At 38.9% G+C, this 26993-nt stretch overlaps 1 long non-coding RNA gene across 2 annotated transcripts; it reads right to left on the bottom strand.

Moving 5' to 3' along the window:
- Positions 1–17964: 17964 nt before the first annotated feature.
- LOC139828564 (uncharacterized) lies at positions 17965–26221 on the bottom strand. 2 transcript variants are annotated; one of them, XR_011740324.1, is made up of 4 exons: positions 26085–26210; positions 22472–22594; positions 19784–19996; positions 17965–19356 (listed from the first exon to the last, which is right to left on the bottom strand). It is a non-coding gene; the product is annotated as an uncharacterized lncRNA (long non-coding RNA). The 2 variants fall into 2 exon arrangements; XR_011740323.1 differs by having other exon boundaries at positions 17965–19996; positions 26085–26221.
- Positions 26222–26993: the final 772 nt, after the last annotated feature.

The following is a 26993-nucleotide window of genomic DNA, read 5'->3' as shown; positions in this document are numbered from 1 at the left end:
CCAATGCCCTCATTATCAGAAGTAGATTTCTTCGAGTAAGAGAAGCTTTGGTCACTTGAGTCAGAGAGAAGCAGAGAACTCGGCTGTTTGTCTTTACAGCAGCATGGCTAAATCAATAACTTGTGGAACGAGAGATTTAGGGTGGATGAAGGGCGCATTATCTTATATACGTATATTGGAAAGTGCTGGCAACACACCACAGTTTTGAACAAATAAATGAATTTACTAGGTGGAAGAGAGAGCATGCTGATAAACCAGAAAAAAAATACACTACTCAGGAGGTGATTTCAGTCCGAGTGCTAATATTTTATATAAGAGAATATTGAATTTAGAGAGAGGTTTATTCATTCATTTGGCTTTTTAACTTTCCAAAGTGCTTTTATTGACTGATTTTGTTTGTGGCAGCTAATATTACTGTCACTGTAACAATATTTTTTCCTTATTTAGCTCTCCTGATATAGTTTGCCATCTGAAGTCATTTACCTTTCACTTTTTTAAATAAAGCTGCTTTTTAAAAACTCAGAGATTATTCACATGGCTTGAGCCTGCATTTGCTCAGATAAAACTGAACTGCTAAAACTTCAAGAACTGTTTTATTAGCTGAGACCTAAGGTCCATTTGCTGTGAATTTAACTGCAGCAACATTAATTGACAGCACATCTGCAGAATGCAAATGGGAGATGTAGTCTTTTCCTTACGTGTCAACCTTCCCTCCAAACTTTATACTACTTTTTGTTTTGGTGACAACATTCATCTGCCAGGAGAAAACATACATGTAAATAGAATTTCCTCAGTTTGAAATCTGGTTTGATACAACTGCAGTGTAGCATGTCCAGACATTCCTAATCAGTCACAGAGATGCCAATCCCATAGTGGATGTACAATAGAAAACATTCCAGCAACACCACCTTTCTCCCATTTAAAACCCATTTAATTCAACAAGTTTATCTAAAGCTGCAGGCAGCTTTCTGAGTTGGAGTTCTTCCATTCCAGCAAACTAGAGAGGAATAAATACATTTTGAACTTGAACTATATTTGCTGAGGGCAAGGCTGCAAGACTCAGCTAAAACAGCCATCAGATCTGAGCTCCAGCCACTGGGTTAGAGGTGAGGAGGAGGAATTGCTTCTTCAGAACCCAGGTGAATTCAGTGTGAAAATATAACAAAAGTTGCTCCAAGACCCATGAAAAAAATCAGGTTTTCTGTCTCTGGAGGAACAGAGTTCGTGCTTTTCATCCTTCTTTGCAAAAGCCGAGCAGACTACCACCGGGCCTGGGGAACATCAGGTGAGATTGAGCTCATGGGCATGAATGTTTATTTCACTGAATCCAAAGTGACTTATCACCTTCCAGTGGGATTAAGTGTTGTATTTTGACTTCCAGTGAGAACAGAGAAGCAATCTACTTTCCAGCCTCCTTTGCCAACTTGATCACAAAGCTGCAGAGGTTCTTGGGGCTGCAAAAATGGCAGCTACACCCCAGTTATTCGGTGTGACTCAGTTCTTGGAAAAGAGACTATATCCCAGATGGCCAAACGGGAGATGGAGAGGAGCAAAATCAAGAAGGGAGAAGGAAGACAGCAATGCTTTGCCACCTTAGCAGTGCATCAGTTCGATGGTGCAGACAGTAAGTAGCATTTACTTGTCAAAACAGAGGGTCCTAAGCCACCCAGTCCATGGTGTAAGCTTTCTGAGCACTGGAGTGATGTTACCCACTCTGTACTTGCAAGTACAGAGTCCAGGCCCCAGCTGATATAAATGGACTTGCATACCACGTAAACATGCATTGATACCTTGGTGCTGCACAGGGTAACTGCTTTTACTTATCCACTTGCTTCCTATCAGCATCAGTCCATATGAACTTAAGACCCATGACTTCGGAGAGCCTCTCTTCTTCCTGATCAAGAAATTGGCTATGCCATCCATTAACTCCTCCCTTCTATGTCTGTTTATCTCAATGGTAACTCAAGGATACCTGAGCATTTTGTAGTGTCCTTAAACTCTTTGAAGAGACTGTTCAACTCCCCCTACTTGTGAGGCTTAAGAAATTTAACAAACTCTTTCTGCTTGTCTGTTTAAGGTAAGAATCTCTCACTCTCTCTGTAATGCTTCCCTAATACTTTCCGAAACAGCCTATCCTGTGGCTTCGAGCTATCCCAGCTTTAACTCTATCATCAATAAGATGTAAGGATATGCATGGAGAGCTCTTTGTGATATTCATCAGTCCCTCCTCCTGCAATCCCATCTGTCATCTGCAAGGAAAATGGTTCAGCTTATTGCATATTCCCTAAGTGGCCAGATGTGACATGGCCACAATCTCATATAAGTGTTTTGAGAATGGGAATGGACAGGACAGTCTCAGATTCACAACCAATTAGCCCACGATGGCTTTAACAGTGCTGACTGCCCGGGGGGAAAGACTGTCTCTCATTTTCCAAGCAAATTCGCATGCAGTGAAACAAGCCAGCACTCATTGTCTGGACACTTGAAAAGCAGCCCTGATGCTCATGTGTCCCTCCTTGTTCTGAGGAGATTGTTCCACAGATTTTGATGTGCTAAACATTTGGGGATTAGTAGGAAGATAAGGGAAGAGGTGGTGATATTTTGTGCAGGATATAATGGGTAGAGACTGGTTGCTGTGGGAAGGTATCATGGGATCCTGTTAACAGACAATTGATGTGCCTGAGGGAGCTGGGGTTGGCTGCTAATTCAGTGATGTAGTAGAACTAATGACAGATGCTGATGCAGTCTGATTTTTTAAAGAATTGTTTTTCCTGGTGATCTATGGCTGCATCTACTAGTTAAAATTAATAGCCACCTTAGCAGGAAGTTTTAACCAAACTGGCAATTCTGCACTGAGTTCCTCACCTCTGAGCACCAAAAGGATCAAAAGAAGAAACAGAATTTGGAGTGAAGCTGACATCAAAAAAGAACTAGGGATGAGCTTTCACTGAAAAATCACAATTTTTCCAATATTCTGGGTGTTTAGCCCAAGGTCTATTGTTTCTAAGCACTGAAAATCCAGCTGAAAGTTTGAACCTGGGATTTGGGCTGCCCCACATCTCCTGCATGTGTATCTACATAATTTTGGTTTGGACCAGTCTAAAAGAGAAGCGGAAAATATTAGAAAACCATCTGCCAGGCAGATAAATGTCTTAGCAAGCGTTGAAAGAAAATGCTTTTTGATTATAGCGGTTATGACCCAAATTCATGATATCTTAATGTAGTTTCTGCATCAAATGAAAGTTTCTGATCTCACCTTGGACATATTAATCCTGTTTAGATGAATTGTTGCAAGTTGGAGTACATGACAGAAACTACCATTACTGCTTATATAACAAAAATCATTCAGTTTTTCTCCTGACAAAACGTTTTAGAAACAATTCTGATTATTCTTGAAGCATAATAAGAAAAAAAAAAAAAGCAAAAAAAAAGCAAAAAAAAAGCAATAACACCTTATTTTTACAATTGCCAAAACTTCTTTTGTATCATGTAAAACAACTTCTCTATGTGAAATACTTAGATGATTATACACTTTTATATTTTTGTGCATGTGCACATCAAGTCGACACAGAAACCCTATATTCCCATTTTATCACAATAAAATCTTTTCAGGTTTTAATGGGTGAAAGTTTGATTTCACAGGATGCTTTCACCAAAAATCTCTATTCACTCTAGATCAAAATAACATTTCAAAAACACAAGTCTTCCCTTGTGCTATGAAATCCATTCCATTCTTTCCACTAGCAACAGTTGTATTTGGTAGGGAAACCCATTATCTTGGAAAGGAGATCTTCTCTGGCCTAACTAAGGCACTCCTTGCTGACAAGCGTAACAGACTCGGAGTCTCTGCACTTTTCTTTTATGTGGTAAATAATGAGAGTGGTCCAAATCACTTCTTAAGAACCCAATATTTCTGGAGAGGTGTCAGAATTTAATTACCTAACCTGATAGCCGACATCAGCACCATCCCCAAAAATCAGCAACAGCAAGCATTCAAATGAATTATTTCACAAAAACAAGGACTGCCAGCACAGCTTGAGGGCCTTCAATGCAACATTTATATTTATCTTAATACAGGAGGGGAAGCAATGCCTGAGCTAATAATCCCAGATAACTTTTCTCTGTTAGTACATCAGCAATGGGTAATGGTGTGTGCTTTAGCAGCGAACAGCCACGCACAAAGACTCTGCAAGGCAGGAAGAATCCTGCTGGTTTCTGGATTCCCAGCTGTTATTAGTCAAGGAGGAACTATGATGAGGTCGAGAGAAAACACAGATAAACCTAATGCTAATAAAGAAGTGGGTTAGCAGACTACAACAGCAGCTAAAAGGTATCTGTGGAAGTCAGACAGAACAGGCAGCCTAATGTTTTAGCATTTCAATAAGAAAAAGAAATAATGAGGAACATATATTTCCACAATGAATTTACATTCACATGATAAAGACATTTCATAGATTAACAAAAATCTGAGGAAACTGGATTGTCATTTGCTCTGATGTTAGTACTACCCACCAAATTTGAAGATCCAGAGATACCTATGTGCCCCACTCCTACTGATATCAATGGCCTTGTGTCCTTAAGCAAGGAAGTTAGATATCGAATTCTCTCTGTAGATCTGAGCCTCATGCTCTCCCACAGTAGGTGCTGTGTAAAAAGAAGATTGAATCCATCTGACTTTAGGAACTTAACTGAGCAGATTAATCAAAGATGTCTTTAGTCCCTGGGGATAGACGCACCTCCAGCAGCCAGGAGCTCAGCAAACAACTCAGGCTCCTGCTCTGAATATGTATCTCCAGGTGCCTCTCTATCTGCAGAGGACAAATGTATTTTCACCAGATGACCAAGGCTTGGGTGTCTGAATTCCTCCTTCTTCAAAAAAGATTTTTTGTGTGTTTGTGTCTTCATATGAATACACAGAGGGCATGTCCAGTCACTGCCATAAGGCTGCAGGAATCCTGCAGGTTTTTTTCTCTGTTCCAGTTAATATCTATTTATTCAGAAAGCGAGAAATTTGTAGTAGAATTGGTCTGGAATAACCAAAAGTGTAAGATATATGTCACAGTGGCTGTGCTGCCACTGGTGCTAGAAAGCTGGGGGGAAAAAATCACTAGAGTATTTCTACAGATCTGTACTCCTTTTCAAAATACTCTCCACATTCTACAGCTGAGAAATCTTTCCTGATAAAAATTCTCAAAAAAAATTCCAAGTTCTTTAATAGCTTTAATCAATCAACATTATATTACTCTATTTTCTTCTGAAAACCTCCTGCCCAGCTACAGGAGCTCGAAGTCCCACTAACATATTATACAGCACCGCATTTACCATGGATCAGCTACTCATTTATAGTCTCTTTAACTACAATATCAGTTCTTAGGCTTTGCATTTGCATTCAATAAAGGTTTTGGTTTGTATCTGTCAACACATAAGGAACATCAGTAGCATTTAGAAACTGATAATCATTAATCTGTTAGGGAAATATGACAATTGATATTTTGTTCCAGTAATTCATAAGCTGTATTATGTATATCCCTAAGCAAGAAGGAGAAATTCAATTTGAATGGATTCCTAGAGAAAAATAGATACATATGGAAAATAGTTTTGTCCCTATATCAAGAGCCTGTTCTTTGGAAACCTTGTAGAGGAAAACAGGCAGTGATATAAATATCATGTTAACTTTTTAAATGGACAAACCAGACAGGGAACCTCTCTGAGTGAAGCTATTGTTTAGGTACTTCGGAAGCATTCTTCTCTTATTTTGTACTACTACATATAGTAACTGTTTGAATAGTCATTGCACTAAGATGAAATGAACGCCGCCTTTATTTTTAACTTAAATTGCTTGGTACTAAAAATAATCCGGAGACAGAAAATTGCATGCACCTTATTCCTATCAAAGGAGAAATCAGTAAACATGAAACCCCCTCAGCCAAGATCAAATACACCCAAGAGGAGACAGTCAAACTCTCACGACACTCACTGTCCTGGCTGGGGACAGACAACTTACTTGGCCAGCTGAGGGGAAAGGCATCTCCCAGAAGAAAACATTAAGCAGGTTATCTTGTCACACAGCAAGCCAGGAGGAGAGTGCTTGAAACACAGACTTACCCTCATAGTTGTAACACAGTTTAAAAACAAATTAGTTTTGAATGTTAAGAGCAACCTTGAAGGGCTCAGACTATGGCTACCTTAGTGCATCACAGTGATTCTCAAAAACAGAGTCCTCTGCAAACATTTCCTCTGTACTGGCTATAAAACCACGTTGCCAGATAAACTTCCACTTAGTATCATTTTTCTGTCACTTAAAAAATGAAATCTCCATTTCTATTCCCACTTAGCCACTGACTCATCTAGAAACCATCAAGTGGCCATCTAACTCCATGACTTGGACAGAGTTGAGATAAAACTCGTATTAAAAAAACCCAACAAATTTAGTAGACCTTCTCCTGCATTCCCTGAGATCTAGGCGAGGAATTTTTTAAAGTAGTATGTACTGTTAATAACTCAAAACAGCATATTTCTCTCATTGGTGCCATTGGATGTAACAATCCAAACGAGTAAATTCATCATTAAAAACATTGGTTAGTGCTTAATGTAACAATCATTTCCCTGAATTTGCTTTGATTACATGCAGCAAGCACATTCAGCAGTGCCCCAGGCTTCCATCTGTAAAAGGTCACTTACTGCCCATAATGACTAGGGTGGGGAAATGAGTTAGTCTGTTGGAAAGCACTATTAATAGCAGTAGTGCTTGGAAACAGTGATCATGGCAGGACACAAGTCTTCCACTAGCGGCAGGGGGACGATTAGATGCAAAAGCTGAAGTGTACCCGCTTGCTTATTCTTAAAATTGGCCTTTTCTCAGATCCAAGAAGCTCTCAGCCTGCATATCCCAGAAAAAAAAAAAAAAAATTGATTCAAGCACACCGAGAGAAATGTGGATGCCACTGAATTTAAGAAGGATCCAGGAAAAGGCAGAGACCTGCATTGGAAACAGCTGAATCACGAGCTTTCATCCATAGGAAAATCAGCTACTAATTTTATAGCTCAAGACTCCAGATCAGATGAAACCCTGCAGTGTGGGATGAGAGGCAACCGGAGACAAGACCAGGCTGCCTTCTCTGAACAGCACTAGGGTGTTCAAGGTGGGTGCCACCACCTTGCAAAAGGACCCAAAAATTATTTACTGAGTGCAGTATGCATGTCTCTATTACAAATGTTTTTATTATGGCCATTTCATTTTGCCTTTGAATATTTTACTTATGCACTGAGAGAATTAATTTTACACAAGGTAATTACGAATTGATACAAATTACTCCTCATAAATATGAATGATGTTCTGTCTTCTGAACTGGAGACACTGAAAGATACAAATACATTCAATAGACATGATTTTATTATTTCTTTTTAAATTCCAAGGTCTTGCGTTTTGTGCCCATTGCTTGTTCTTGATTAAATATATATGGCATATGAGATTATTTGTCATAGCTTCTGTTCCGAGACTGGTTTTCCCAGTGGAAAAGCTTTGTGATATGTTTGCATTCCTAAGACTTGCTTCAAGTGAGTGACAGGAAAGACTCTTCCCCAGATGGTGAATTTGCCCAACCATACCTACACAATCTCTGAAAGGAAACATATACCATAATGTAGACAGACATTTCATTCCCTCACAGGCAAATCATCCGTGAACAAGAGGGCACTACGTCTTGCTTGCATCCATGGAGCAGATGGGCCTCCGGTCCCACCCACCATAGGAAAGTAAAAATTGTCTAATATTCTGGGAACCTGGCAGTGATCTGATGTAGCCCTCAATAATTGTTTCACATAGTTTCTGAGTTTTGCTTGGTTGTGGTTTTTTGGTTGTGCGGGTTTTTTCTTCCATTTTTGTCCAAAATGGGAGGAAGATCGTCTCCAGATCAGTTTCAAACACACCTTAAACTTGTCTGCTCACAGGCTTTCTTATCTTTGCATTTTTTTCCATGTTCCATGTCAGAAGTCTACCTTTGATACTAATTCATCATTTTATTTTCACTGGCACACTTTCAAAACAGATGGTTGCCCCAACCTTTTGTTCCCAAGCACCAGCTTGAAGATTTGAAATAACCAGTGATAGAAAATAATTGAATAATTGAACGTAACCTGGTTCTGCCTGTCCCCTCTCTCCTCTACCAAGGGGTCCGAAAGCTCATGTCTGCTCTGGCCTTCAGTCCACAACTTCCTTCTGCAGAATTACTTCATATCTCTCTGTCTCTCTCTCCAGAGGTTGAGCAGGTGACATTTTTCCATCATAGCTGTCTACTGATAGAAAAACAGGCTTTTTGAGGAAAGAATATTTCAGTGGGACTGCCTAGTTTTTATGCAGAATTTCACTGTTTAAAAAGAAAGCACACACAATCACCTCCATATACTTGAAAAACAAGATTTCTCCAATTTTCCCTGAAAATAAGCAACACACTTTCCCTTAGATATAGTGCTGTGGTGAATCATGTGAATTAGGTTCAATTCCATAGATTTCTGTCCTGCTTTATAGGCCAGCTTCTAAAGCTAGACCACCTTCCAGAAACCCTTATTTTCACCTAAACAGAGATAAAGTCGTTAAAAAATAGACATCTACAAATAAACTATAGGAAATCAAACCTTTGAAGGAGTTTAATATTTAAAAAAAAAAAAAAAAAAGCCCTCTAGCATGAGGCTTTATCTTAAATAAACAGAAACATAAAATGTATGGATCAGTAGCTAATCCTTCTCAACAGCTTCTATCCAGCATCTTAATTATGGCATAAGGTTGCATTATACATGGGCGTACCAAATGACCTCAATTCTCTTCCATGCAAAATCTGCCACATTACATTATCTTGCTTACTGTCATATTGCCTGTAAGAGGCCTTGGCCTCCATTTGCAAAATCACCCCTGAATTTAACACCAGCTGATCCAGCATCCGAGAGGATTTGTTTGTTCTCACTACGAGGGCACAGTTATCCACCACTGCCCGGATCAGCCCCCAGTGGTAAATAAAGCTGCTGAAATCAAGGGAAGTTTTCCTGCGACCTCGGAAGGCACCATCCACTGTGCTGCAATGGGACAAATGCAGCTGCTTTCAATGCACACAGAATTTGTTTAATCCATGGAAATGTAGGAGTGCTTTTTCTAGCAATCAGGTCTGCAGACTTCTGAACATTGAGCTTACCTCTAAATTTATTGGCTTGGAAATTAGGCACCTAGCAAAGACAGCTGGCAGTTAAACCCTTGTTTGTTTGTTTGTTTGGAAATAGTGAATCATATTGGTCAAGGTATTCCTAGGTCTGTTACTTGGTTTACAAGATTAAAGCTCCTCTAATTGTATCTGTGTGTTTTCAGAGAGGTTGCAAGATTCACCTTTAAACGTAACAAAGATAAAGGCTGAATTCTGAAGTGGCTGTGTCACTGCTATTGCGTGACACAATAACCATAAAAAAGATACAATAATAATGTGACTGAGATAGCTCACTATGCTACAAACAATGTTCCATATATCTGTTGGCTTTTTTATTATTATTATTTTTAAATTTCTCCAAATAAACTCAGGAATTATATTTACGTAACAGATTTGCTTGATTCCAAGCACACAGATAATGTAGGCATATCTCTGAAAATGCTCTAAAAACCAGAAAGCAGATTTACAATCCATACAAAAAGACTAAAGAATATGTCCAAAATGAAACACTGGCAGTGAAAACTGATAAACTGGTTAGAATGAACAAGTTTGTATTGCAGTCTGGAGTTCCAAGGAACAAAACAAGTTCAAAAAGTTTCACATGAAGTCATACTTTCCTTTTAAATTGTTTGATGATACATACACAAACACACATGCATCTGAGTAATGCATACGCAAATCTTTTTACTTCAACAGTTAGATTTCAGCTGTTGACTCGACAGGATTATCAGCTCAGTATTCTCATTTACAGATACGAATGCTTTGGTTAATATTTCAGGACTTCATATTAATTTGGGAAAAAATAAAATCCATCAAAAGTCTGCATGCTTGTGAATCTCGAGAACTGCTGAAGATGTTAGAGAAACCAAGGTACAAAGGTGTTTCTGCGCCCTTTATAAACACAGAGGTAGTTATTTTATAATCTTTAAACCTGATCTAAATCCACTCAGTCTCTGAATATTCCATTCCACTTTAACCAAGTCAGACTGCAATGTTCTCTTTTCACCACTGTTAATCAACCTAACACTTATGTTCCCCAGGAATTATTTATTTACTTTTACAAATTGTATGTTCCCTCCTTGCACAATCAAAATCTCCTTAGAGCTTATCTCATTTGCTATATGGCAGCAATGAGGGGTTTGGAGAAGGAAAGAATCACAGAGCAAAGTTGGGAACTACAGGAGTTTCTTGCCAGCCCTTGGCATTCAAATTTCATTACGTCTCCAAAAGCTCATTAGAACAGAAATTGGACTTGATTGGTCAAGTGAGCAGTCATACAGAGTCAACATGCGTGAAGGAAAGCAAAGAATTTCTAAAACTTATAATTAAGCAGCCCTGGTGATCAGATTTATAAACCAGGGACTTACTACATAAGACACAGAAGAGATTGATGCTGTTGAAGAAGAGTTCCAATTATCTAAATTAATGAAATCAGAAAGCCACACCTGCTCCACATGACTGACTGACTCCTCTGGCTCCATTCCCAATTTGAAAAGGTGGATTTAGCAACTGATGAGTTTAACATAGGATGAGCATGGTAAGTTATGTACCTCTAACAAGCTTCTTCAAAGTGTTGTGAGAAGCACAGCATGGGTGAGAGATCGTGGCAGTTAATTACTTCCCTGCTTTGGAAGAGAGTCACACATCCCTGGAGGGAGTCCTTACATTTCAACAAAAGCTTTTTCTACAGGGAGGGAAATTTTACAAGCATAAGTTGGTTAATGTACTGGATGATCAGAGCCACTTCCATCTTGAAGGCACAGTCTTCCCCTGCAAGGTATTATGGCAAAAATCTTCATCCTACCAGCTAGTAAATGTTGAGAAACATTCAACCCCAAAGTCACAATGTCTGTAACAGGCACTCTTCCAATACAGGATGGATGGATCATATGCAGGGCCATCTCTAGCCATAGAAAGAAAATAAGGCTGATAAAAACAGCCTTTGCTTTGCTGCCTCCTACTCAGCTCTAGAAAGGCAGACAGGCTGTCCCTCTGAGTAGGGGATTTAGAGAACATAGGAGACTGTAGGGTAGAAAACATGGGTCCTTTAGGGCATTTACTGTCACTGTCTCAGGTCTGCATGTTCCCCTCTCTGTTCTGGAGCTGTACCTCTGCAGCTGTACACATCACAGTTCTGTGGCCCCCGCTGCACTGCCCTGGTAGAACCAAGTCCTCAGGGTATCACCTCACCTCAGGACCTAGAGACAGTTTTAGAGGCAAGACATAGAAGTATGAAGCCATGTAAGACCAGTAGCAGGGAGACAGCTTCTCCAGTGATGTTATCCAGTTCCACTCACAAGGAGATACTGCCCAGCACCACAGATGGCAAATGAGAATTATATTCTCACCACTTCTCAGAAGAATGCAGCTAACGCTCAAACCTGAAGCTGAGTAGTGACGGGAACGCCAAAGCACAAAATAAAAGGCACAGAGACCAGAACATCTATCCTAACATAGTGGGCTAACTTCAGGAACAGATTTTAATTTTGTCTGAGATGTTTACCATGTTTACAAGCTTCATCAGTCTACAATTCATTTGCAAGATCCTCAAAACCACTAAGGCTCATGGAGGGATATAATTCCATGTAAACTGGATATAATTTTCTCTTTTAGCCCTCTCATGTCTCATTTGGTAGGGCTAAACAGGATAATTCTCTCTGTAACAAAGACCACAGCAGAACTGGACTGAGCAAGAAATACTGACTTCAAAAGAACAAAGTTTCTTTATATCCTCAGTGTTTCAGAAATTTACAAATATTCCAAAAATCAAGTTAACTCAAGAATAAGAGTTGCTTAACGAAGATTGATACAAATACAAGTAAATAGGAATATATAGACAGCAAAGAAGCATGCTGATTAGCACTACAGAAATTCCCAAACAAACCTAGGTCTTGCACCAGTACATAAGGGAAAAAAAAAGATTGTTTCTGCCAGCAAATGCTTAGAAATAACTAGGCAGAAGGGGATCAAAATAAACGGGGGGGGGGGGGAGGGAATACAAAACCAATGTGAGATCCTAAAAAGAAGAAATCCAATCTAGATCAGATTTCTGGAGCAAAGCTTTCAAATTCTTTCTTTCCTCAGTTGGTTTGAGATAATACAAACAGGTAAAATAGATCAGTAGTAGTAGTCCAGATTTTCTTGGTGAACTAGAATTTCCTTCTCAAGAGAAGCAGAAAAAACATCTACGCTTGGACTATAAAGGAAAGGGCTGTTTCAGATTCCCTGCTGGTTTAGGTGTTGACTGTCACTGTGCCACCTGTGTTTTCCTAGGTTAGTGCATACTCTAAATTTACTATCTCGTTCACATAATCAACATTTGGGGGCGGGCAGGAAGAAATTATTCCTCTAATGGTTAGTAATCATTCAGTTGCCACACTAAGTTCCCTAATGTACAGTGCCTAATCTGTTTTTTTCCTACCATCATTGTCCTTCGGCTCATATAGTTCTTCTTCCACCCTCATGCTTAATCCTCTCTGATGCATTTATTTAGAATAATCCTATCTCCTCTCAGCGCACAATTTGCAGGCTAAGCCAGCTAAACTCTTTTCATCTTCTCCTGAAAACACACACTCCATTCTTTGATAGTCTCTCTTTGCCCTTCTCCTCATTTCAGCTTCTTGAAATAACAGAATTATAGAATACATTCATGTAGCCTTGGACAACAGTTAATTACCTTCTATGTGCTGGTAACCTCTCCCCTGTGCATCGCTGGAGCAGCATTTGTCTTGTTTCACACCAGCTGCACAGCAGCAGGTTCAAGATCATCCAGAGATTTCCATCAAAACAGAGATCTTTCTCCTCCCCTTCCAGAGGATGAGTTCTCCAACTACAGTAGCAACCCCTGCGTTAGTCTATAACAACTAACTAACTAACATTACCGTGATTAAACTGCTGGTGGCCCATGTTCTCATCTGAAATGCAGAGTGAATCTTGGCTCATTTGATTACTAAAACAAAGTGACCTCAGATTTCCAGCCATGTAACAGACTCATCTTTAGCAGCCTCCTGGATGAGCTATCTACAGCTACTCTGGAGACCATTAAAAAGTAGCATTTATAACATCTTGTGTTGTGCATAATGTTCTACAAAGAGAGGGTGCTTTTGCCATGACATATGGTGTACAATGTAAATGAACTCTGGTGTAACAAATTAAAAAGCTTTTACAGCAATCTCTAAATACTGTTTATAATTCCCAAGTCCTACCTAGGCTGGCCACCAGTCAAATAATTACAGTCTCTACACCAAGTGCCAGAGTGCATTTTGTTGACTAACTGCTTCTACAGCGAGCTATGCAATCTATTTCCAGGACACATACTATGTGCAAACCACCATCCATTTTGACAGCAAAATTGCAAAAGCACTATGTGTTACCGGGTGTCATTCAAAGAATGGAGGCTGTAATGAAGTAACAATTTTAAAAAAAAAACAACTCTCTGATGATCTTTCCTTAACGCTTGCAGCTTTTGTTACAACAAAAGAAACTCATCGTGATGTAAGGCCTCTCCAAAGCTTGCTGAAGTCCATCACCAGCACAGGAGTGCTCTATCCTGTCTGTGCATGCTGGAACAACTGGTGAGGAGGGCTGGCTGAAATACAGCAACCAAAAGCGTTCCCAGTGAATGCAGGAGCACGGTTCTGTGTGGAGGAAGAATCTGCGATAAACCACCCGGTTCCGTGAAACCTGGTTTGTGTTTAAGAGAAAAGTCTATGCATTTACATTAAACAAAACCAAATAAAATCACTACAAATCATCAGCAGCTATCACATCTGCTTCTGGGAGCTTACCAAAACAATCTCAGGATGACCTCTTTTCATCATTTAAAGAGATTCATCTGTCAGATCATCTAAGGTGGGTCTGTTGGGTTTTTGTTTGTTTTTTGCTTTGGGGTGTTTTCAGGGATTTTTTTTTAGTGTTTTGTGTGTGAGTGTTTTTCAAATCAATGCAATAGGTTATCTAGTAAAATCTCCTCCTTGTTATCCCACCTGAGTACAGCAAAAGGTGAGGTGAGCAATGGTATTCCACAGCTCTGAAAGTGCTCCATTTATCACAGGAAAATTGCTTCCTGTTTTTCTGGCCTATGCACATTTAAATACAGTTATACTAGCACTGCTATATATCTCCATGCTGATCCCAAAGTGGAAATCAAGCAACAGGCATAGCCCCATTATTTGAGATCATGTCTTGTTTTGAGACACACATTCCAAAACGGTGGCTACATTGCTTTATTACTAGACTACCCCCCTTAAGCTGTGTGCAAGTCAGGCTTATACCTACACTACAGCTTTCCACAGTCAAAGGTTTACTATCAAATAAACCATACTGGTTTGTGACAAAATTGCTATGACACTATGACTTTAATAGGCGCTGGAAATACATTCATCCATCACAGATATTATATTTCAGCTGGAAAGCACTTGTCCTGCTGTCTGGCTTAGAACAGAGTAACACCATTAAATACCTACATAGCAAGTGAGAGCATATGTTTGCAGTCTTCTGGTGTACAGAAGTTTTGAAATCAGTCATTTTCTGGAAAAGACCAGTGAGAGAACACATGCAGAATTTAAAGCAAGGGAGAAACAGCAAAGAAGAACGGGGTTCTAGATCTTTGCTACAGGTATTTATTAACCATTTTGTGACTTTTAAAAAAGATGGATTTGCAAACATCTGTACACAAGACACGGTATTCTGCAATAATTTAGGAAATGCTCTTCCCACAGGTACACATACCCCTTGCTTCCAGACATTGCAATCCCAGACATCCTTTCTAAATAAAAATTAATAAATAAATATATACACACCTTAAAAAATTCTGAAATGATACTATCAGAAAAGCAGTAGTTTATAAGGAATAAAGGAGGCAGCAGATTTCTGAAAACCCATTCCAGAACCCTAGCTCAAAAGGAATTTTTAAAAAGGCAATTGTTTTACCCTGTTATTTGTGACTAGCAGGTTTCTGTCAAAACCAATTGATGCTCCAGGCCAATATTGCTGTGTATGTGGGGCTGTGTCTATCACTTAGAACAAAATACTGTTTACAAAGGAGAAAGGTTCCCACAAATCACAGCCCAGACACACAAGATTTTTGTAAGTGTCTAGACAAACAGGACCATCCCCGTGCCAACGTTAATAAACCTTCATGCATTCCAGTAAACACTTGGTAGCTCCATCTCTCAGTCAATCATTTTTAGCTCCTAATGAGAATGCTTTTAACTGTTGGTATTTGACTGTTAACACCAATTCCCTTAACTCAATATCTTTTTGCCAAGCAAGCAGCTTCAGTCTGGCTGTTATGCATGGTGGAAATCTACATTTTCCATTATCAGTGACTGCATATATATTTGAAGTACTAAAGGTTTTTAAAAGCTTAAGGAGAAAATATTATTGGTAGCTGACTTGAACAGACAAAGAAAAGTGTTAATCCTAGCAAGGAGAGATTGAGTTGAAAATAAGGTAATTGGAAAGAAATTAAAATTTTTTAGAACACAAGCTCAATAGAATTACTTTTTATGCCACTTCAGACACTAATGACGTGCTTGCATTTGCAAAGCAACAATAAAAAGAGGAGACTCTACCACCAGGCTTTCATTCCTCTAATATGTTACTAATGACAGGGAAGCATTTATCTAAATATCAGCAGTCTTGCACCTGAGAAACTACAATTGTGCATTTAGTTTCATTAAGTAGTATTTGTACAATGAATTATTATATACCTCCCTCTCTAAACATATGGAGGTTATGCTTTCAGATATAATTAAATAATATAATATTCAAATAACCCATTGTTTGCTTGGTTTTATTTATGCTGACTTTTAAGATGATTAAGCAACTATGAATAAATTTCTGTTATTTTGGCCAGTCTATAAGCCGTCTAATTTGGATCCTGAGGACAGTAGATAAAAAAATAACAATTAAAGCTATTTTAACTCCATAGCTGGGACACAGCAGCAGATTACCAATTACAGTCAGAAGACAAATTACCGGTAGATTTCATCTTCCTTAAATAAATACCAATTTAAGTCGAATAGGTTTGAAAATCACTGCATGCTCAGAAGTAGTTGTGCTGCTACCTTTAATGGAAGAGAAGCAGTGGGTTAAAAGAGCTGCAAAGCAGCTGAGGACATTCTCTGCTTGCCCTGGATTGGAGCACAGCTGCTTCAAGCACAATGCAGGTTCACTGAAAGAAGCAGAGAAAATCTAGAGCGGCAGTCTGAAAGCTGCTGCACTGTCACTGAGAGCAGTGTTTTATTTAACATTCACATTCATTTCTGCCAGACCTGGTTAACAGACTTTTCAAAGTCCCTAAAAATTAAAGGCATAATAATGAAAAGATGATGCATTAAAATTACATTTTCTCAACATCCAAAATTCTGTTTATACGGAGAGTAACTGCTGACTGTTTAATTGCAGGATTATTTATATTGTAAATTGCATTTCATTATAGGTTAAATGCACAGTTGCTTTGGATTTAGCTTCATTATTTAAAAGTAATTATGTAATAGACTCGGTTATTATATAAGAAACATATCATTATTATATGGGCTGAGAAGCGGGATTAATATTGCAATGTAAATGAGAGAGCCTTTACTGTTTCTGTATTAACAACGAGCGAACACTTAAATTGCTGATGAATTTCTACTTGGTCTTTTAATCAGTATCTGAATAGTTTATGAACTTTGTCTTCAGTATGAAAAATTGAGATTTCATATCACAAAAGCTGTAAATGGCCAGATAGTAGGGAAGGTATTAGCACAAAGTTCACAACATAAATCCAACATATGAAAGAAACCCAGCCTGTGCTGATACCCTACCTGCTCTCCATCTCACAGATCACTGTTCATACCTTTAACCTCACAAACCCCATGTTTCCTTGGGTAGTTCCCCTTCTCTCCTAAGGATTCAAGGCAGATAAGTTTTGGTAGCTACTGGCCTTCAGGTGGATTAGAAATTGCTGTTGGTCCCTGCTAGCATCCTGATTCAATATTGCCTCCAAGGTGGTGCAGCCACTTCCCCAAAACCTTCCTGCTCCAGCACAAAAGGCTCATAAAGCTCCAGCCTGGAGGTCACTGCGGTGAATGTCCACATCCTAGTCCTACCCCAGTGAGCCTTGTTCTCCAGGGTAACAGCCCATTAAAGCTTAATCACTGGTTATTTAGGTAAATACAACTGGGCCATGAAGTGTAGTAGCTAAAATAACACCTTTAATTAATCACCTGTTCGGCAGTAAAGGATTAATTAAATTAATATCTTCCACTTGTTTCATGACTGCCCATTGACTTTGACAAAATAAAGCTGGTTGTAGAGGGCTCACTTTAGTTCCTATATCACACAGTATGGTTGCCTTGATTAAATTAGCTGTCTTATTTATCAAGAAAATAAAGATAAGATTCTCTTGAAGATAACAGGACTGAAATGGCTGGGTTCAAATAGAAGTAAACATCAGTCATACTTAGTCCACTGGCAAAACAAGAATAAAAAACAGCAGCAGAACAGCGACCTGACAGGTTTTATGTGTAGTTAAATGGAACAGGTGTAATAAATGTGAATTGTGACAAAAAGGCATTATGATTAAGTATCATAAGTTCTGAAAAACATTTTACAGTTGTCTTTTTTTGGTAACTACTATGAGCTAATTTATGATTGTTTGAGTTTTGGCAACCACACCCCTTGGGTTTTCTAATCTCAGTAGCCTAGGATAGATAAACATAGTGTTTTTGTGAAAAACACACTTTGCGTTGTTCAGACTTGGTAGGCTGATGTGTCATACCTGGAAAAAGATAGGAACAGTCAAAATTTGAAACCACCTTAACATGTATTTCAGGAAAACAATGACTGCAGCAAATATTTGCAATTCAAATTGCAGCAATTTTCTTCTTTTCTTACGGAATGTCCTCCCAGCACTTTTTGAAGGATTAGTTATATATTAAAAGAAAGACTTTCTCTACTGGGGTAAACTGTCTTTCCAATATTTCTGACTCAAGCATAAATCCATTTACTTTTCACAGGCTGTTTTGTAGTTCTTTTTGTGGTGCTCATTAATTAATTACAAAACCTACGGCATTTGAGACAGCATGTTTTTCACATAGCCTTCTATTCTTAGGTTTACTGCACTGAGACTTCACCAGCTTACCAAGAGTAGGTCTTTAAAAATGGTTCAAAAATCAGGAAAGCCAAGATGTTTAGGAGATATTCATAAAAAGCTCTAGGTATGAAAGGTTAGAGAGGTCAGTTTGCTCATGTCCCATAATAGAACAAGTTGTCTTTCAAAGTCTCATTCATATGTTTCCATGAGAGGAAATTATGTTCAAACCACCTGTTTTCTTGCTAAAAAGTACGAAGTATTTCTGCAATCGGGAAATCTCTCAACAGGCAGAAGTGAGCACCAAGCCCTTGAAATAAATTACTTACGCTTTTTCTATGGATAAACAACGTTTAATCCAATTCCTTAGTTGTATTCCTTAAACACGTGTTCATTAGAGCGTAAGCAAAACAGCACTGGATGCGTGGGGGATTTGCTCCGCCCAACACACACACTTTTTAACAATAAGAAGTGTGCTTAAATACAGTAAGGTATTACATATTCACAATAACCCCAGGAATGCCTATACATATTCATAACTTTGCCCCGCTTCTTATTAAAATGAGTCTCAGATAACCATTTACATAGCCTCCTCCCTGACCCCTTGTGCCTGTGCAGTGTCACTTGGTGATTTTGAGGAGGGGTCTTTGAGGGTCTTTGGATGAAGGCTTCTTCAGCTTCATCACAATGAACTTTTTACCTTTGGCTCATTATGACGAATTGGCTGGAACCCAAGCTGCCAAGTCGACTGAAATCAGACTGGCATCCCCTTTTTGCTGTAAATCTTGGCTATCTTGTCTCCTCAAGGTTGCAGCTGGTGCTGTAAAACTTCTTTTTTTGGCATTCGATGAAGTCCTGCTTTTTTCTTAGCACAATTGGTTACATACAGCTCTAAACTAGATATTAATTATGTGGCTTAAAGTGTTAGCTTGTTAGTAGGCCCTTATTATGCAGTTGCTTAACCCTTAAAATGTTACTTCCCTCTATCAATATAACTTCATAAACAAGTTTTCTAACTTTTTACATAGAACTTAACTACCTTTTTCTTTTTTCCAGGTTCAGAGTCCGTGCCTCATTTGGTTATATCTGTAGACATTAAACACGTTAGCACAAATCACAACTGCATTTTTCACACCCTTCTGAAATCTCATTGACAAAAGTCTCTCTCAAAATCATTAACTCACACCCACAGTGTTGCAAGATTCGGCTCAAGCAACATGTTGTTGAAATTTCATTTTTGACAAAAAAGCATCCATTCACATTTAGCTTTCATATTTCTTGTTGCTTTTTTCAAAAACCACCCCTTAACCTCATGGGGTATGGCGGGTAGGGGAGGGGAGGAGAGAAGGAGTTTATGAAAATTCTCAAAAAATACAGGTCCCTCGTGCTTTGATCTCACACACCTGCACAAACAACATGGTATGTGGAAATGCTGGAGATTATTTCTAGCACTTTAAGTGTTAAAAAACAAACAAAGAGAAATCTATGAGTAAGGTACTAGAAAACTCCTTACTTTTAAATTCTCATTTCCGTTGAGCTTTTATTTTATGCGGAATAAGATTAGAATCCCGCTTCTCTCTCTCTTTTGGTGAAGCTGTTTTAACTTTTGTAAAAGACACCATTTCTTTCCCATTCACATTTGGAGAAGGTAGCAGTTTGGATCCTGAAGGCTTCTCCTGTTACAAGATGGCAGCGGCCCCTCTTGGATGGAGAAATTTACCTTTTCCTTTTCAAAAGAAAAAACAAACAAAAAGGGGTACATTTGCAACCTAGCCTTGCACAAAAATAACGTTTAATAACATGCAGATAAAATTCACAATTAAAACTGAGGAAATCAGAAAATATCCCAAAGGCACGAAAAGACAGACCAGCTGGGGTGCATGGCAGAGGCTTGCAGGGCTACACAGAGCGGTCTCTGCTGTGCCGGCATTAAATCAGCAGGAAAATGATCTCTCTTTTTGCAGCCAAAAAGGTTTGAAATTTAACAACAGAAATTGAATATGAATGCAAGACTTAAGGGGCAGAAACAACATTTATGAGAATGACCCCTGGCTTATACATGTGTATGTAGCACACCTGCCAGTGACAGCTCACCAACTTACATTTATTTTTCAAATGCCTAGTCTTTTTCTACCTACTTTTCCCCAGTGATCTCAGAAAGGAAGGAAAAAAAAAAAAAACAAACCTGTAAAAAATATCTTCAGAAAACTCTCATTTTTGTAAGAGATCTTTCTGGATACAGAGCTTCACAGGCAAAGGAAGGCAACAGCAGGGAAAGACAAAGGTGCAACCCAGCACCAACTCCAGGAAAATGCATTTTCACAAATAGTCTCACTTTGCCCTCATGCTTGCAGACACTTCCAAATTACCCTCAAGAAGGGGAAAGCAGCATGCAAGAATATTTCAAAAGGATGGAAGGAGAAGGAGGGGAGAACCTCGAGATAAAATTATTGGTTGTAGTTTGATAGATTTGGAACTGAGAGGGAACGTCTATACTACTACAACAGAGGTGATGTATGCAGCTCTTCTTTCACCCAGAAAGGAACTGCTGGAGATGTAGAGGGAAAAGCAGGACAGCAAAGTACCTTATCATTTGAATACAATGTTCAGCTGCTTTCTTGCTCCAAGGCAGGGACACTGGGCTGCCAATGGATAATACAACCTCCCAATATGCTGAGGTTATTTTGAATAGCAGAGTGGGTGAGCAAGGACTGAAGGACATATCTAAGCCTTATTTGACCTGGGCAGTCAGAAACAAAGCTGCAATAGGATTTTGGTTTTACAGGCAATGTCCTGGGCAGAAGTAGAGACTAACGACTTCGGAAGCATCACTTTCACACGATCCACTCCTTTTGGATTGATTCATAAACTAGTTTTTTGCCAAGCTTGAAAACAAACCTCCTGAAAAATTTTCATCCCAGAAGATTAGACTATAGGAGGAAAAAAAAAAAAAAAAAAAAGTAACTTGAACAGGAACCAGGTGTTCAAGTAAAAACAGACTCAAGCCCAAGTATTCCGAGAGGAGGTAGGAAGCATTCCATAGTGTTGGTCCCTGCTCATCACCTTCTGATGACTTTCAGCTGGCAGGAGAACTGCTTTCACTCCTGAGCAAGACAGGAGTTGAACAGGGATGCTGAGAGCCGTGGTACGCTGCCTCCCTGGATTTGGCCTGAACAAATAAGCACACCAGCTGCAGTAGAGAGGAGATCTTCCTACCCCTGCTACTCCCTCTTTCCTTGACACAGAGATAATGGGTGGGAGTTTCGTACATTATTCCTGTGGTTTTTACTTCCCATGTGGTTAATACTAAGGGGCAGAGGGGGAATTATCACCTCTTTTCCAGATGAACTTGAAGATATCTTCAGGCAGGCCTACCAACTGTCCTGGAACACTTTTTAATAAAATACTCATTGTCTCTTTCCACTACAAATAATAGAATCTTCAATATTTTGAAAATATGCAAAGAAAGGGTCTTTCCTGTGCTAGAGGACCAAAAAAGAACCAACATTGCCAAGGACCTATCCAATGTGTAGCATAGATCATCTCATTTTATGAGTTCTTCCCCTGAAAAATGTACTGTAAACAAAATATGAATATCGATATAGCATGTCTTTGTCCCCTATGAATAACGTTTCCAAAAAAAGGGGCACAGCTTACTGGCTAAACTATACCAGCTACTCATATTTCAGACCTAAGAAGTCTTGCCAAGATCCTATCTATTGATTTAAGGCCTGCTCACTGCTATCACATTATTAATTTTTCCCAGCTGTAAGCACTGTGGATCTGTAAGGGAGGCAGAGAAAGGTTAATCCAGTTTCTCACAGACTCTCTATCTTACATTTGGCCAGGCAAGTCAGAATTAGGTACTGCTTTATAAACTATCCATGCATTCAAATCTTTATTATCCCAGCATAGAAAATTTTACTAATAATAGGAAAAAAAAGCTGTTGAAAAGGACCAGTTGGGCTCCTAGAATTGCTTCTGTACCTTTTTGGTGGGTTCACTATATGTGATTTTTGCTTCAGGCAAATAAGTGGAGTAGGTGTAATGAGTGCATAGGGTTTTCCAGGTACCCCAGGCAGTGGGGAAACTGTATGTAGTAGAAACAACAGTTCCTCTTAATAGAACTCATAAAGGAAGTTGGAATGTGTTCTTTCATTATTTGCTGAATATGAAAAGGTTGAATTTAATACCTGCTGACCTTTTCTGAGCAGAGCCTTGGACCTCCTCTGAGCTGATAATGCCTTCGGTACTCTCATAGCTTGCTCCTTCCCAGTCACCCAAGATAGAAAGTCTCATTTACAGCAATTTCAGAAACGGTGATCTGAAAGCACAGTGGTGAGGAATGACTCAGTTACTCAGACTTGTTGGTGATGCATCCCAAAAAAAAAGTATTTCTCTCAAAAAAACCAAAACACACCACATCCTTAAATTTCAATAAAAACAACAAAAAAAGGAAATTATATTACCTTCCTTGGGAATCTCCTTTTTATTGAAAGTAAGCACATATCATTTAATGATAATGGAGTTTCGTGTACAAAGTAGAATAATAGGACAATAAATATTTTATGAATTCATTGTACTTTTTCCATAAGAAATATCATATAATATAAATATCTCTCTACATATATACTTTGCAATTAATTTTGTATGACAAGACAGGCTACCTATTGTTTTTTCCTCGACTAAAATTGCAGTCCTGAGTTTAAAAAGATAGTAACTGGTTTGTTAACTAGTATATCAGTAAGTGGCTGCCTTTTGGTTTTTTTTTTCCTTCTTCCCCTTGTAACTGCCTGGATAACATCTTCCTACTACATTGTATGGTTGAAACAGAGATCTGGTCACTACAATACCTTTGATAAGAATATGCTAGCTCCTGCAGCATCATGAACCCAGAAAATACCAAAAAGACAAAACAGAATCCTTCTATCTAATAATCAGTAATATCAAAATCATTCAAATTTCAAGTTTCCTACTCACTGTGAGATGACAGCAACAGTTCTGAGGAAGGAAAAACAGTCCTTGACACAAGAGTTTTCTAGCAGCCACAATCTGATTCAGAATCATAAAGAAAGGTCTATGGAGAATTGGTTGAAAGATCAAAAAGTATTTTGCAAAAATTTCCCAGCACATTCATTTGCCTCCAAATCTCCTTTTTCTTGAGGAGACATCAGCAGGGTTTATTCTCAAAAAAGTAATTTGGATGCTAAAGAGTTCTGCAAACTGTCACTTTTTTATTATTTGACTTTGTGATGAACTGAGCTGAAATCTACCATGACTAAGGAGAATGAAAGCCTCTGCATCACCGTAGGAAAAGAGAAGGGAATTAACTGTCAAACTGACTCCCCAAATACATCCAGTCTTGTAATACTGAAATTATTACCTGGTCCTGAAACAGACCCTCCACCTCCCACACACCCCAGCCAGCACCTTGTCTCAAGGGGGAGCCAATTAGAATATATCTTCTTGATATCCAAAGTCACAGCTGAAGTGGAAAGAATAAACTCCCCTTTTTCCATCAGTCAGCAACAGATATGATGACAAATCTCCTTCCTTCAGATTGTCTATGCCATCCACACAACTCAAATAAATCAGAACCAGAGTGAAGTCTACTAGGACCAGATCATAGTGGAACTGTTGGCTAAAAATACATCTGCATGGGGAGAAGTACTGTGTTTGAAAAAGGCCTCCATATGGAAGAAAAACGAAGACCTTTTTCTAAAATAAATAAAGATGAATTTGTCCTGTTCATGTGGCATTTTTCCATAACTAAGACTGAGTACTATACGGTGTTTTAGACTGGTTTGTTTTACAGCTGAATCCTGCTGTAACAAACTCAGCATTATTTATTCCTCAGCCACAACACACTGATCCTGAGAGGATTTTCCACCTACTGAGTGACATACTGATGGACTTTCTGGATGGACTGCAGCTTGTGACCTGTCTAGTTTCCAGAAATCATTTGGAAGATCTTTTATCAAGTATTAATTGTTCAGTAGAAACCTGTGCAATTCCTGGACCTTGGGCAAAAAGCCTTGAGGTGCAGAAACAACATAAAAGGCCAAAATGCTTCACAAGTTCAGAGCAAATTTTACTTAATTCTCTGATGAAAGGAACACCAAGGCAGCAGCAGTTCCTCAGAATGTTTTTTTTTCCCCCAAGACAATAAGATGCTGTTTCTTAAGAGCAGCAGCTCTAAGTGGCTCCCCTGCAACTGGAGTCAAACACTTAATGTCCACCTAGAATCAGTCTCCATCATACCTAAAGGGATTCCAAGAGACATATGCAGCATATGCAAGTCTTCAAAGATAACATATGTCAAAGGCATGAAGGATGGCTCAAAGGCAAAACGTAGATCATTGCAAAGGTCTGGGAGCTACAAACCGAATTTTACAATCTCTAGTGAATGTCTTGAAAGCAAGTGAAGAAGCAACAGGAGAGGGTCCCTGCTCACGACTGCATGGCAGGAACAAGAAGGTCACACTCAGCAGGATGAAAAGGCAGGAAAATAAGGAAAGAAAGCCCTCCAACCAACAGAAGTGGAGTTAGCTTGCTTCAGCCCTCTGTTCATGGAAGAAGAAAAAAGGCATGCTTTAGAAAAGAAAAGAAAAGAAAGTAATTCTTGGCATAGTTCTCTTAGCATCAGAACACTGAGGAAGACACTTTCATTTGCTCTACTAAACAAGGCAATAAAAACACATTCTCAGCGTTGGTCAAAAACTGTGAGAGGTGTAAAACATTTCTAAACTACGTGCAATTCTCAGCCTTCGGAAAGTGAATACTCTTGAAATAAAAAGTCAGTGTTACCCTAGAAAATCTTCCCTTTTGCATCAGCTTCCTTAAGGTTTTTCTTTTTAAGCAGGAAATAGGGGAAAAAATACAGAAAAGTATTTTGAAAACGTACTTCCACCCCAACCAATCCCACTCCAGTTTGAAAAACTTATCAGGAGTATTTTACTAGGTGATAACATCTCTATTTTTCTTTAGCCAGTATTCTCCCACCATCACGTATCTTTTTATATTTACATGGACTAACTACCACAGAAACTGAAATTGATTTTGATCTTTGCAGTGAGTTTTTGAAGTCATAATTAAAGTATGTTTTTGCAATGAAGGAGATAAGTCACTGACAACTCAGCAGAAAAAAAAAACAGAGTGGATTTCACTAGGCATAGGCATGATCTTTGGTAAAGGCTCCCAGATGTGTACAAATTCGAGATTATTACAAAGAAAAGCATAAGTAGCAGCTGAAACTCAAACTGAGACAATGACCCAACAAAAAGGTTTTTTTCCCAGTTGAATGTGACTGGAAATAATTGCTATAGGAAAATTCAAAATGGCTTCATTTGACAATTACTTGTTAGGAAAAAAATATATATGTTAAATCTGTTGCAAGGCTCCAGACAGTTTAAAGAGGCAATGCTCACCACTACTAGAATAGATTCAGATAGGTATCTGAAAGAGAAGGTTCTCTTTACCATGACGAAAACATTCAATCTGTCTATAACAACTGACATTGTATCATTACAGAACAGATAAAATTGTAGGTGCTGGCAACTGCCATGTTTTTTATCTGTTGGAGATCTAAACAGAAAATTTTATATTAGGCATGTTTGTGGGCAGCAGGGAGCACAACAGAGATTTAAGATAATAATATTGTATGAAAGAAAGAAAGAAAGCAGAAGCTATTAATTATGAAGATAATCCCAATAAAATGAGAACATTTAGTTGCTATGCAATGGGAGAAGAAAACAAACAAATAAAACCCCAAAAAACCCAACACACACACCTCAAACATCACCCCACATCGTTACCTTGCAAAAGATTTTGTAACTTGCCTGCACTGTCCAGTATAAACTGCCACCCGTCCATATCTACGAGCTTGGGATGACCAGAGAAATTCCCACCAAGGACTAATGCACAAGAACAGGAATGCACCATTGCTCTACTATGTGCTTAAGCATTAGCTAAAAGAGAGTATACCTGGGAAAGCAGGTTAAGTGTTGCAGCTTGTCACAGCAAACCCTCACAGAGACCTCCACTTTATGAAGTGTGAAGACCTGGCAAAACCCAGGGAGCTCCTGCCCTCTCTAGGCCACCTCTGCCATCCGCTACTGCAAGCACTGGTTTTCCTTCCACACCCCCTCAGCCAGCAAAACTCATGAATGGTCTTCTGGTGCTCAGCCTGGCCCTGTCATGTTGTCTGACACAAGGCCACAGTCATATCACTTGACATCACTCGCAGGAAGACACATGAAAGGCAGCTAAACTGGTGTTTCAGGCATGATCAGGAACATGTACTTGGCAGTAGTACTTGCTGACTCTTGCTGTTGCTTAAGTGTTGAATCCTTTAGATTCAAAGCAAAAAGCACGCATCCCATAAAAGAGCTTTTGTTCTCACAACTTCGTGGAGTCATATGGTTAATGAACAGTATGGAATTCACTGTGTGACAAGTTATGCATCTATACAGACTTGCTCTTCTCTCAAATTTCATGAACATGCAAACTTTGTCACTTTTTAAGAACTTATTCATGGCTTTACTCTAAAATTTGTCACCTCTGAAGAGGGACCTAACCATCAGACAACGTTTCATATTGAAGGAGACTGTCACTCATTTTCATTCTGCATCTAACTGGAACACCTGAAATCTCTGTATTTTTCAGTCAGTATTTTCAGTCAATTTCTAATTCAAACTCAATCTCCATCACTTCCAGCATAACAT

This window comes from Patagioenas fasciata, chromosome 8 (assembly GCF_037038585.1).
Source record: "Patagioenas fasciata isolate bPatFas1 chromosome 8, bPatFas1.hap1, whole genome shotgun sequence".
In the NCBI taxonomy this organism is placed as follows: Eukaryota; Metazoa; Chordata; class Aves; order Columbiformes; family Columbidae; genus Patagioenas; species Patagioenas fasciata.
Note: the sequence above shows the minus strand (reverse complement) of the source record. Positions and strands in the feature narration are given on the sequence as shown.